This window comes from Bison bison, unplaced genomic scaffold, assembly GCF_000754665.1.
Source record: "Bison bison bison isolate TAMUID 2011002044 unplaced genomic scaffold, Bison_UMD1.0 scf7180017864072, whole genome shotgun sequence".
Classification (NCBI taxonomy): domain Eukaryota; kingdom Metazoa; phylum Chordata; class Mammalia; order Artiodactyla; family Bovidae; genus Bison; species Bison bison.
This window is the reverse complement of record NW_011494644.1, coordinates 4517084-4531729: the sequence shown is the minus strand read 5'-3', so window position 1 is coordinate 4531729 and position 14646 is coordinate 4517084. Positions and strand designations below refer to the sequence as shown.

Below are 14646 nucleotides of genomic sequence, written 5' to 3'. Positions count from 1 at the left end.
GCTCGAGTAGTTTAATTGATAATAATTTTTATTGATAGTCAACTATATACTTACATTTTCTGCATAAAATGTGTATTTCTTAAGATGAATGGGCACAACTTAGGAAAAGAACGGAAAGAAATTTAATGTCATAAAATATGATAGGCTTTAAAAATTGCAACTGCATCCAGATAGTCTTCCAGAAAGTTATGGTTAGCTAGCCATACTAAAACTGCTGGAAGCTGTTCTCTGTTGTTTCAGTCAGACAAGGATCTCCAAACGAACACAGAAATTTTCATATTGAGACAAAGGATCGAAGGCAAGCACTTGAGGCAGGAAACACACTAGAAATTCAATCTTCTTGCCACTGCACAAGTAGAGTAGACATTTGGCAGCTTTCTCACTTCCCAAACAGAATCTCAAGTGTTTGGGTTCAGAAAAATATGATTTTGTCCTAACCTCTACTTTAAAACCTTAACATTAGAATAAAGGGTGCTCAAAATAAATTTTGCTTCCCTATCACTTGTAAATCTAGGGGCGGGGGAAGGATAAATAGTAATAGCTGCCACTATATTCTGGGCACTTATTTAGTGCCAGTCATAGTATTATTAACTGTTTTACATATACTTATTTAATTCTCAAAATAATACAAATGAGGAAACTGAATAACAGGTTAAATGACTAGGTACCCGCTGGAAAAAAGTTTGATTCGATACTTCGTGAACAGTTTACTATTTAGGCATATTTTGGTAGAATAGTGTTTTTTTTTTTTTTTTGGTAAGTTTGTCCAGAGAGTTAACCTTTAGAAACATCAGCAAAGAGGTCTCATGACTCTGATTCCACAGACAAAGGCACATTCTTCACAAACTCTGCACAGGAAATACTAAAATAATTTTCTTCAGGTGTTTAGAAACTCAGTTAATCCAATAAAAGACTATAACATTATTTTACTGTCTTAATTCTGATAAAACATAAATTAAAAAAAATTAATCTGATTGCTAATCTTATTTCTTTTTAACATTATACTGAAATTCTGGGCCTAGGTTTTCTGGACAATTTCTCTGATATGTGCTGTGCTTAGTTGCTCAGTCATGTCCAACTCTTTGTGACCTCATGGACTGTAGCCCGTCAGGCACCTCTGTCCATGGGAGTTCTCCAGGCAACAATACTGAAGTGGGTTGCCATGCCCTCCTCCAGGGGATCTTCCCAACCCAGGGATCGAACCCAGATCTCCTACATTGCAGGCGGATTCTTCACTGTCTGAGCAACCAGGGAAGCCCAAGAATACTGGAGTGGGTATCCCTTCTCCAGGGGATCTACCCAACCTAGGAATTGAACTGGGGTCTCCTGCATTGCAGGCAGATGATTTACCAGCTGAGTTACTATATTAAATTACATTTTAAAATCATGCACTTTAAAGATAGTGAAAATAAGGAAGTAATACCATTTGCAGCAACAGAGATGGACCTGCTGCTGCTGCTGCTGCTGCTGCTAAGTCGCTTCAGTGTCCGACTCTGTGCGACCCCATAGACGGCAGCCCACCAGGCTCCCCCGTCCCTGGGATTCTCCAGGCAAGAACACTGGAGTGGGTTGCCATTTCCTTCTCCAATGCATGAAAGTGGAAAGTGAAAACGCTCAGTCGTATCCGACTCTTAGTGACCCCATGGACTGCAGCCTACCAGGCTCCTCCGCCCATGGGATTTTCCAGGCAAGAGTACTGGAGTGGGGTGCCATTGCCTTCTCCAGAGATGGACCTAGAGATTGTTATATTGCATGAAGTCAGACAGAGAAGGAGAAATATCATATGGTATCCCTTGTATGTGGAATCTAAAAAGAAATAATAGAAATGAACTTATTACAAACTAGTAACAGACTCCCAGACTTTGAGAATGAACTTATGGTTGCCAGGTGGTAAGAATGGGAGGAAGAGATAGTCAGTTTGGGATGACATGCATACACTGCTATATCTGAAATGGATAACCAACAAGGACCTACTGTACAGCACAGAGAACTTTGCTCAATGTTATGTGGCAGCCTGGATGGGAAGGTGGTTTGGAGGAGAATGGATACATGTATTGGGTATGGCTGAGTCCCTCTGCTGTTTACCTGAAACTATCACAGTATTGTTAATTGGCTATATTCCAATATAAAATTAAAAAAAATTTTTAAAAAAGACGGGGCCAACTGGAATAATCCAGAATTTTTAAAAAAATTAAAGATAGTAATTCAGGAATGATTAAAAAATAGAATGAATTCCATTTTGATTGTGCTAATTCAAGAAGAGGTTCTTTAAATGCTGTAGTTTAAAAGTTTGGAGATTTACAATACAAAGTACTTTAAGCAAGATCCAACTAAATTCTTGTATAGTTTAATTCTTCCCATCAGTTTTACCCAGCAAAATCTCAAATAGCAGCTTATGCACTCAAATTATTTACATATTTTCTTCCTTAATCAGTCCCTTTTCAAAGAACAGAAAGTTCATTTAACTAGTTATTATGTTTTGTTTCACTGCTATTTTTACTTGCCTTCTTTAATGAATCAATCATTTCAAAATCACAGTTTATAAACTGATATTTGTTTCGACTATTTCTCATAGAAAAAATGCAGGTCCAACAATTGCATTCTCTATCACTTTCCCCACCACATGTCTCACCAAATCCCCATAAGATATTTCAAGTTACAAACAGATAGATGTCTTTAGGAATGAAGCTTTCACCTCTTTCCCAGCTGGAACCATGGAGGGTGCAGAAGAGAAGAAAAAGAAGGTTCCTGCTGTGCCAGAAACCCTTAAGAAAAAGCGAAAGAATTTCGTAGAGCTTAAGATCAAGCGCCTGAGAAAGAAGTTTGCCCAAAAGATGCTTTGAAAGGCAAGGAGGAAGCTTATCTATGAAAAAGCCAAGCATTACCACAAGGAATATAGGCAGATGTACAGAACTGAAATTCAAATGGCTAGGATGGCACGAAAAGCCGGCAACGTCTATGTACCCGCAGAACCCAAACTGGCATTTGTCATCAGGATCAGAGGTATCAACGGTGTGAGCCCAAAGGTTTGAAAGGTGCTGCAGCTCCTTTGCCTCCGGCAGATCTTCAATGGCACCTTTGTGAAGCTCAACAAGGCATCAATTAACATCCTGAGAATTGTGGAGCCATACATTACATGGGGGTACCCAAATCTGAAGTCTGTAAATGAACTGATCTACAAGCGTGGTTATGGCAAAATGAACAAGAAGTGAATGCCCTGACATACAATGCACTGATTGCTCGGTCTCTTGGGAAATACGGAATCATCTGCACGCAGGATCTGATTCATGAGATCTATACCGTTGGAAAACGTTTCAAAGCGGCAAACAACTTCCTGCGGCCCTTTAAATTGTTTTCTCCATGAAGGGGAATGAAGAAAAAGACCACCCATTTTGTAGAAGGTGGAGACGCTGGCAACAGGGAAGACCAGATCAAGAGGCTTATTGGAAGGATGAACGAAGGTATCTACCAGGATTATTTCTGCAATCTGGCCAGTTAATAAACAATTGAAACAAACTGAAAAAAAAAAAAGACTGAAGCTCTCTCATTTACAACTTTCAGGATCAGTTATCAATACAGACTATGCCTGTAAGTAATCATGACTTTGACACTAGCTATAATTCAGCAGGAAACTAATTATTGACAAAGTAGGAGGAATGAGAATCAAGAGAAAATCTTTCAGGCCACCTTGGAATTCATAATGAAAAGCGTGGGAAGTGTCACACACCCTTTAATTTAGGAAGGCAGATTTCAAAAAGGTAGGCATGATGGCATGGAATGAAATTCTTGAAGGAAAGGAGATACAAGAGGCCAAGAAGCTCTTGAAAATGAGGTTCTGACTAATATTACAGATGATAAAGAAAAGAAATAATAAAAGATACAGGGAAGGGAAGAACAATAAACGAAAGGTAAGAACTAAAGAAACCAGGGACTCATCTAACAGCGCACTATAACAATTTTAAAAAGTAGTGTGGTATAATGAACAGGTTATGGGCTTTTAAATTCAGCTCTCCCACCTTATTAAAAGATGCCAAACAAGTGATTCCCTTCTTCAACTATACTTCTTCATCAGCAAAATGGGAATAACAGTTCTTGTGAAGACCTACTATAGGGGGTTCGCTACCTACCAAGACCAACAATGGTCTCTCTGTCCTTAGGTATGGTCCACTAAGAGAACACAGCCACAGCACTGTATTCAAAAGTTACTTTATTATTTTTTCCTTGGTAGTTACATTATCAATCTGACATGCAGTTAGGCTCACTGGTTTCAATTTGTACTCAACAGTAGGACTTACTTTCTTGCTATCATTTTTGTTTTTTGTGAGTATGTGAAACATATACATGGTTCAAGCAAAGCTTTCTTTTAGCATTTCATTATAGTGGTATTATTCTTTATATAAGGTAAAAAAAAAAAGTCCGTTTGTACATGGGCTAGATTCTATATTCTAGTATGGTGACATTTATATCCACAACCAAAAACTACACAGCATTTATGATCAATTTTAAGATAATTGCCTATGACTACTGAAAAGATTATAGCAAAAAATCTCCAAAAGTCAGTCCCATTAATTTTAGCTGATATGCAGTGCTATATGCCAAGCACTGTTTTTTTTATATACATGATGCTTTAACCTTTAAAGAGGCCCCAGAAGTACGTCAGCCAAGACCATGCCATTAGCAAATAGCACAGGGAGAATTTGAATCCAGATTCCAGAGTCTGTGTTATTAGTCACTTAACTAATGTAATGTCCCCTGCATTCTAACCAGTCACCCAATGTTCTTACCATTTGGGGACTACAGAATTTAAGCCTCTTTTTGTTGCTGTTTAGTTGCTAAGTCATGTCCAACTATTTGGCGACTCCATGGACTGCAGCCCACCGGACTCCTCTGTCCATGGGATTTCCCAGGCAAGAATACTGCAGCAGGTTGCCATTTCCTTCTCCAGGAGTTAGTCCCAACCCAGGGATGGAACCCACGATTCCTGCATTTGGCAGGTAGATTCTTTACCACTGAGGCACCAGGGAAGCCAAATCTTTCCTAAGCTTACCTTAAAAAAAAAAAAAAAAAAAGTGTGACTTAGGAAAATTACTATATTACAACTTTTCCGAGTATTAATAAAAATTTAAAAGACAATAAATTAATATGGACTAAATCTCTTTTGATTTCTCTCATTCAGTTAGCATTTATTACACACCTTTGGGCTTCTTAGTAAAGAATCTGCCTGCAATTCAGGAGACCTGGGTTTGATCCTTGGGTTGGGACAATCCCCTGGAGGAGGGCATGGCTACCCACTCCAGTATTCTTGTCTGGAGAATTCCATGGATAGAGGAGCCTGACAAGCTATAGTCCATGGGGTCACAAAACAGCTGGACACCACTTAGCGACTAACTAACACCTTCACTTGGGGGATAAAGTGAGTCAGTTTGCCCTTCTTCCTTCTCCAAATCTCAGTGAAATGACCCAAGCAATTTACATTTAGAAAAATTCTATAACAGCATGGGAAAATGTCAAGAACAGAGCAGAATCGTTAAAGAATTTCTGGAATGCAGAAGAGAATAAGTTCACAAAAAAGGAGCAAGTGCTTCTGTAGTTTATAATCATACAGTCAAAAGACAGTCCTGTTCTTCAAAGAAGTGGGTGGATTCTCCCCCCAAAAAAAAAACAACACCCCAAATCAGAAAATCGGAGCCCTTAACCACATTAGAGGTCTTTGGTTGTACACCTAAGGGGATACAAGAAAAGTCACGGGGAACTGCACCATTTGGGACGGCTGATGACACTTGCAACCCGGACTTTTTCAACTGGATGTGAACTGCCTGAATGGTCAAGTTGGGGATTTGCCACAAGTTCCTAAAGAGGGAGGGCAGACGGCAAAAGGAGGCGATATATAAGGGATAAAGTATTTAAGTATTTATGGGAAAAGTATTTAGGTATTTTCATTAACTCTAGGCTAACAAAGAGAACAAAAGCACTGGCCAACAACTTAACAGAGACAAAAATAAAAAAAAGAAACAGCACAGCAGGAAAAACCAAAATGTACCAACCTCCCTGATAACTCTGAAGATATTCACAATAACATTAATTAAAATCTTAAGTGGTGAGGGATCAATTGGGAGATTGGAATTGACATGTATACACTACTAGAGATAAAATAGATACATAATAAGGACCTACTGTATAGCACAGGGAACTCTACTCAATACTCTGTAATGACCTATATGGGTAAAGAACCTATAAGAAGAGTGGATATATGTGTACGCATAACTGATTCACTTTGCTGTAAGCGGAAACTAACATGACACTGAAAATCAACTATACTCCAATTTAAAAAATAAAACTTGAAAGTCAAAAAAATAAAATCTTAAATACAAGGTGGTGCACTTAAAGCAAGCATCTTACTGGCTACTAGTGTGAGTCTAAATGGTTAATGGATGATAACTACCTGCTGGATGGTTAGTAGGCAAATACTCCCGAAAGAAAGCTCTGGGAGTTAGTCCTATACCAGCAACACTTCAACATAAGGGTTTGTTTTCTGATCCTAACCCACTAAATCTTGTCAAAGTGGGAGTCCTAAAGGTGATCTTACATGCCTACATACATCTGTTATTTAAAGAAGATTCATTGCTATGGGTTTTTCAGTGATTCAATTAATGATTTTAAAAATTTAAACTCTCAATATAATTATTTTATCTACAGATAGGAAAATACAGAGTTTCTCATTTTATGTCTAATAATAAGCAAACGAAGAGGACTATAACAAATTATAGGTTACCTGTGATTATCAATCATCCTTTACTTTTAGAACACTTTATACTTGGTTACTGACTTCAACTAAGGAGGTCAAGGTCATGGCTTATACAGTTGGCTGGTTAGGGGAAAATCTATTCTTGGGCCACAAACTACATCCATAGTGCACTTAGCAAACATTACAGTAAAAAGGCTGACAGAAATATGGTTTAGTATATTCTGTCATCATTACTAGAGAATCCCCCAATACATGTTACCTTTAATATGCAGAACAGAACTTGTATATAAGCATTTAAATAGGCTACCTGAGACGTCCCTGGTCGTCCAGTGGTTAAGAATCCACCTGCCAATTCAGGGGGCATGGGTTTGTCCCTGGTCTGGAAAGATTCCACATGCTGAGGAGCAGCGAAGCCTGTGCGACACAACTACTGAACCTGGCTACCCTAGAACCAGGCACTGTAACAGCAGAAGTCACTGCAAGGAGAAGACTGCACACTGCAACCAAGAGTGGCCTCCGCTAACCGCCACTAGCAGAAGCTTGCGTGCAGCAATGAAGACCCAGGGCAGCCAAAAGCAAATACATAAACACACAATAAATAGGCTGCCTGGTATTTTTTTTCTCTTAGTGCACTAAACTGGAAGGAAGAAGACAGCAATCCAGGTTAAGTATCAGGCATGTATGGTAAAAATGATATGGGCAACCAGGTCTAACACAGTGATATATCCGAGTTGGAAAAAAAAAATCAGATTGCTTTTGGTGACTATATGAGGGGTAAATAGCCAATCTCAACATTATATTATACATTGTGATGTGATAAGAGATTAACCTGTTTAGTTCTTTAACAACAACAGCCACCTATCATAGGTGCCTGCACACAGGTGTGGCAGGTGGTCCAGGTGTATTGATCTGTCCAGCCACTTTGCAAGGTAATAGGTATTATCCCCATTTACAGATGAACAGTATAAAAAGGCAAAAAGCTTAGACACTTGGAGAAGGAAATGGCAACCCACTCCAGTATTCTTGCCTGGAAAATCCCATGGACAGAGGAGCCTGGTAGGCTACAGTCCATGGGGTCGCAAAGAGTCGGACACGACTGAGCAACTTCACTTTCTTTTTTCTTTCTTAGAGATACAGAAAATAAGAATATTTAAAATCCATGTTATCTTAAACTTGATAAAAATGGATGGTAGGTGTTTGATGTTTATTGAAAAAAAAAAAAAAAGCGAAGACACTGAAAGATGAACCCCCCAGACTGGCAGGTGTCCAATATGCTACTGGAGAAAAGCAGAGAAATAGCTCCAGAAAGAATAAAGACGCTGAGCCAAAGAGGAATGGACGCCCAGCTGTGGATGTGTCTGGTGGTGAAAGTAAAGTCCAATGCTGTCAGAACAATATTGCATAGAAACCTGGAATTGCATACAAACCTAACAGTCCATGAATCAAGGTAAATCGAAAGTGGTCAAATAGGAGATAGCAAGAGTGAACATTAATATTTTAGTAATGAGTGAACTAAGTGGACAGAAATGTGCTGTGCTTAGTCACTCAGTCGTGTCTGACTCTTTGTGACCTCATGGTCTGTAGCTGCCAGGCTCCTTTGTCCATGGGGACTCTCCAGGTAAGAATACTGGAGTGGCTTGCCATGCCCTCCTCCAGGGAATCTTCCCAACCCAGGGATCGAACCCAGGTCTCGTGCATTGCAGGCAGATGCTTTACTGTCTAAGCCACCAGGGAAGCCCAAGAATACTGGAGTGGGTATCCTCTCCAGAGGATCTTACTGACCAAGGAATCACACCGGGGTCTCCTGCACTGTAGGTGGATTCTTTTCCAGCTGAGCTACCAAGGAAGCCCCCTTCTCTGCCTTCTACCCAGCTATTCCCATTCCCAGACAGACACCTAGCAGGCACAATGCAGCTAAAAGTCCAACGAGGCCCGTCCCAACTGGCCCAACCCAATATGCTTCCGGAACACCGACTCCACCCCAAACAATGGTTAGGAGGTTTCATCTTCCTTAACCATTTCCAGGTTTTGTGTTTGTAGAAGACAATGCTCTCAGGGAGGAGGGACAGGAATGAGCGAATTTAACTCAGATGACTATTATGTCTACTACTGTGGGCAAGAATCCCTTAGAAGAAATGGAGTATCTCTCATAGTCAAGAAAAGAGTCCAAAATGCAGTACTTGGGGTGCAATCTCAAAAATGACAGAACGATTTCAGTTCATTTCCAAAGCAAATCATTCAACATTACAGTAATCCAAGCCTACACCCCAACCACTAATGCTGAAGAAGATGAAGCTGAATGGTTCTATGAAGATCCACAAGACCTTCTAGAACTAACACCAAAATAAGATGTCCTTTTCATCACAGGGGACTGAAATGCAAAAGTAAGAAGTGAAGAGATACCTGGAATAACAGGCAAGTTTGGCCGTGGAGTATAAAATGAAGCAGGGCAAAGGCTAACAAAGTTTTGCCAAGAGAATGCACTGGTCACAGCAACCCTCTTCCAACAACAAAAGAGATGACTCTACCCATGGACATCACCAAATGGTCAATACCAAAATCAGACTGATTATACTGATTGAATATATTGATTATATTCTGTGCAGCCAAAGATGGAGAAGCTCTATACAGTCAGCAAAACAAGACCGGGAGCAAAAACTGACTGTGGCTCAGATCATGAGTTCCTTATTGCAAAATTCAGACTTAAAATTGAAGAAAGTAGGGAAAACCACTAGGCCATTTAGGCATGATCTAAATCAAATCCCTTATGATTATACAGAGGAAATGAAAAACAGATTCAAGGAATTAGATCTGAGAAACAGAGTGCCTGAAGAACTATGGTCGGAGGTTCCTAACACTGTACAGGAGGCTGTGACCAAAACCATCCCCAAGAAAAAGAAAGGCAAAATGGTTGTCTGAGGATGTCTTAGAATAATGCAAAGATATCAGTTGAGTTCAGTTCAGTTGCTGAGTCGTGTCTGACTCTTTGCGACCCTGTGGACTACATCATGACAGGCCTCCCTGTCCATCACCAACTTTCAGGGTTTACTCAAACTCATGCCCATTGAGTTGGTGATGCCAACCAACCATGTCAACCTCTGTTGTCCCCTTTTCCTACTGCCTTCAATCTTTCCCAGCATCAGGGTCTTTTCCAGTGAGTCAGCTCTTTGCATCAGGTGGCCAAAGTATTGGAGTTTCAGCTTCAACATCAGTCCTTCCAACGAATATTCAGGACTAATTTCTTTTAGGATGGACTGGTTGGATCTCCTTGCAGTCCAAAGGACTCTCAAGAGTCTTCTGCAACGCCACAGTTCAGTAGCGTCAATTCTTTGGTGCTCAGCTTTCTTTATAGTCCAACTCTCACATGTATACATGACTACTGGAAAAATCATAGCTTTGACGAGACGGATCTTTGTTGGCAAAGTAATGTCTCTGCTTTTTAATATGCTGTCTAGGTGGGTCATAACTTTTCTTCCAAGGAGTAAACGTCATGGCTGCAGTCACCATCTGCAGTGATTTTGGAGTCCCAAAAAATAAAGTCTGCCACTGAAAACAATAGAATGGGAAAGTCTAGAGATCTCTTCAAGAAAATTAGAGCTACCAAGGGAACATTTCATGCAAAGATGGGCTCAATAAAGGACAAAAATGGTATGGACCTAACAGAAGCAGAAGACATTAAGAAGAGGTGGCAAGAATACACAGAAGAACTGTATAAAAAAGATCTTCACAACCAAGATAATCACGATGGTGTGATCACTCACCTAGAGCCAGACATCCTGGAATGTGAAGTCAAGTGGGCCTTAGGAAGCATCACTATGAACAAAGCTAGTGGAGGTGATGGAATTCCAGTTGAGCTATTTCAAATCCGGAAAGATGATGCTGTGAAAGTGCTGCACTCAATATGCCAACAAATTTGGAAAACTCAGCAGTGGCCACAGGACTGGAAAAGGTCAGTTTTCATTCCAATTCCAAAGAAAGGCAATGCCAAAGAATGCTCAAACTACCTCACAATTGCACTCATCTCATACGCTGCTGCTGCTGCTGCTGCTAAATCACTTCAGTCATGTCCGACTCTGTGTGACCCCATAGACGGCAGCCCACCAGGCTCCCCCGTCCCTGGAATTCTCCAGGCAAGAACACTGGAGTGGGTTGCCATTTCCTTCTCCATTGCATGAAAGTGAAAAGTGGAAGTGAAGTCGCTCAATCGTGTCTGACTTTTAGCGACCCCATGGACTGCAGCCTACCAGGCTCCTCTGTCCATAGGATTTTCCAGGTAAGAGTACTGGAGTGGGGTGCCATTGCCTTCTCCTACGCTAGTAATGCTCAAAATTCTCCAAGCCAGGCTTCAACAGTATGTGAACCATGAACTTTCAGATGTTCAAGCTGGTTTTAGAAAAGGCAGAGGAACCAGAGATCAAATAAATTGCCAACATCCGCTGGATCATGGAAAATGCAAAGAGAGTTCCAGAAAAACATCTATTTCTGCTTTATTGATTAAGCCAAAGCCTTTGACTGTGGATCACAATAAACTGTGGAAAATTCTGAAAGAGATGGGAATACCAGACCATCTGAACTGCCTCTTGAGAAATCTGTATGCAGGTCAAGAAGGAATAGTTAGAACTGGACATGAACAACAGACTGGTTCCAAATAGGAAAAGGAGTACGTCAAGGCTATATATTGACACCGTGCTTATTCAACTTATATGCAGAGTACATCATGAGAAATGCTGGGCTGGAAGAAGCACAAGCTGGAATCAAGATTGCCGGGAGAAATATTAATAACCTCAGATATGCAGATGATACCATCCTTATGGCAGAAAGTGAAGAACTAAAAAGCCTCTTGATGAAAGTGAAAGAGGAGCATGAAAAAGTTGGCTTAAAGCTCAACATTCAGAAAACAAAAGATCATGGCATCTGGTCCCATCACTTCATGGCAAAGAAATAGAGGAAAGCAATACAATGGGGAAGATTAGAGATCTCTTCAAAAAAATGAGAGATACCAAGGAAATATTTCATGCAAATGTGGACACAATTAAATGACAGAAACACTAAGACCTAAAAGAAGCAGAAGATATTAAGAACAGGTGGTATGAATACACAGAAGAACCGTACAAAAAAGACCTTAATGACCCACATAACCACGATGGTGTGATCACTTGCCCAGAGCCAGACATCCTGGAATATGAAGTCAAGTGGGCCTTAGGAAGCACTACTATGAACAAAGCTAGTGGAGGTGTTGGAATTCCAGCTCAGCTATTTTAAATCCTAAAAGATGATGCTGTGTAAGTGTTGCACTCAATATGTCAAATACCTGAGATATGCCAATAAATTTGGAAAACTCACCAGTGGCCATAGGACTGGAAAAAGTCAATTTTCATTTCAATCCCAAAGGAGAGCAATGCTAAAGAATGTTCAAACTACCACACAACAGCGCTCATTTCACATGCTAGCAAGGTCATGCTCAAAATCCTCCAAGCTAGGCCTCAACTGAGAACTTACAGGTTGTCAAGTTGGGTTTAGAAAAGGCAGAGGAATCAGAGGTCAAATTGCCAACATCCATCAGATCTTTAGAAAAGGCAGAGGAATCAAAGGTCAAATTGCCAACATCCATCAGATCAAAAAAAAGCCAGCAAGGGAATTTCAAAATTCATTGACTATGGTAAAGCCTTTAACTGTGTGGGTCACAACAACCTGTGGAAAATTCTTAAAGAGATGGGAATACCAGATATCTCACCTGCCTACTGAGAAACCTGTATACAGGTCAAGAAGCAACAGTTAGAAATAGACATGGAACAACAGACTGGTTCCAAACTTGGAAAGGAGTACATCAAGGCTATTATCACCCTCCTTATTTAACTTATACGCAGTACGTCATGCAAAATGCCAGGTGGATGAAGCATAAGGTGGAATCAAGACTGCCAGGAGGAATATCAATAACTTCAGATATGCAGATGATACTACTTTTATGGCAGAAAGCAAAGAGGAACTAAAGAGCCTCTTGATGAAGGTGAAAGAGGAGAGTGAAAAAGTTAGCTTAAAACTCAACATTCAAAAAAGGAATATCATGGCATCTGGTCCCATCAATTCATGGCAAACACATAGGGGAAACGAGGCAAACAGGGACAGACTTAATTTTCTTGCTCCAAAATCACTGTGGACAGTGACTGCACCCATGAAACTAAAAGACGCTTGTTCCTTGAAAGAAAAACTATGACAAACCTAAGCAGCATATTAAAGAGCAGAGATATCATGTATGCATGTGAGAGTTGGACCATAAAGAAGGCTGAGTGCCGAAGAATTGATGCTTTTGAACTGTGGTGTTGGAGAAGACTCTTGAGGGTCCCTTGGACTTCAAGGAGATCCAACCAGCAATCCTACAGGAAATCAGTCTGAATATTCATTGGAAGGACTGAACTGAAAGTCCAATAATTTGGCCGCCTGATGCAAAGAGCTGACTCACTGGAAAAGACTCTAATGCTAGAAAGATTGAGGACAGGAAGAGAAGGAGGCCCCAGAGCATGGGATGGTTGGATGGCATCATTGACTCAATGGACATGAGTTTGAGCAAACTTTTGGAGGACACTTAGGGAAAGGGAAGCCTAGGGTGCTGCAGTCCAAGGGGTCACAAAGAATCAGACATAACTGAGCAGCTGAACAACAACAAACAGATGAGGAAACTAAACTCAGAGGTCAAGCAAGAAGTCCAAAGCCACATAGCTCAAAAGTGGCAGAGCCAGAATTTGAACTGAATTCTGGCTTCACCCCTGTATTCCTTTCACAACATCTTTATTAATAATTTCCCAAGAATTCAATATATGATATCATATATACTCACTTTTATTTTAAATCAAGAGACGGATGGTGAAAGAGGAGCATGGAACTATTTTTTGGTTGGGAAAAATATAAAGAAAAAGCATTCAGGTAATTTTTCAAGCACAAACAAAACATCTACAGCGCAAAGCCTAAATTAGAAGCCAAGTATCAACAGAAATACTCTTCAAGTTAAAAACACTTAATTTGTACCATTTGTACCCCAACTGACACACAAAATACTATTTTCCTCCTTATTCCATTCATTCATAGGGACCTTCAACAAACAGTAACCACACTAGCCAGGACTAACAGTCCCTCTCATGGGGGTTGGATGAGGAACCTTGGATCCAGCTTATTCTGTTTCACTTTGCTTTCCCAGGGAGAGATCATTCATCCACTACAAGTTCCTTATCTTCCCCATGTCTACTTCCTACCATCGCACACCACACAAATCACACATCCATTCATGCACTCATACAAATTTTCCTCACCTCCACTGAGTTAATTCTATCTCTGGATATTCTATCTCAAGAAATCTCTTAAACATACATTTTCTGTAAGTCTTCTTTTTCTTCCTCTGCCAGGGTGATTTGTAAGTAAAAAATGACTCAGAATATTGTTGACAAATGTTAAGAAGAATCTCAATGAAGCACTTCTGTCACATAGAAGAAATCTCATGTTTTAAAGTCAAATTGACAAAGGATCAGAGATACAAGGTATTTCTACTTTTTAACTTTTAAAAAGCTTTTTATTAGTAATGTAACTGTATTGCTTTCTACTATATTTTTTTATACAGAAGTAAATAGTTCAGTCATGACATGGTCTTACTGACTAGCCTAGTAACCTAATTTCTGTATTGACCCAGAGAATCAACTAATCAACCTACAAATTAACTTTCACCTTAAAATACTTTTCAAAGTTGGGAATAACTAGACAGTAGCTGGACCTTACTTTCCAAAACAAAAACCAACTGACATGTAAAAAAATTATGAATTTTGTGGACATACAGCTATTGAAAGAAAGCCATTAAAATATAAATATCGTATTTGTGAAAATGAGACATGACAACCAGGGATGCCAAATCCCTC

At 40.0% G+C, this 14646-nt stretch overlaps 1 pseudogene; it reads left to right on the top strand.

Moving 5' to 3' along the window:
- Nucleotides 1–2164: 2164 nt before the first annotated feature.
- Nucleotides 2165–4842, top strand: LOC104986558 (annotated as a pseudogene).
- Nucleotides 4843–14646: the final 9804 nt, after the last annotated feature.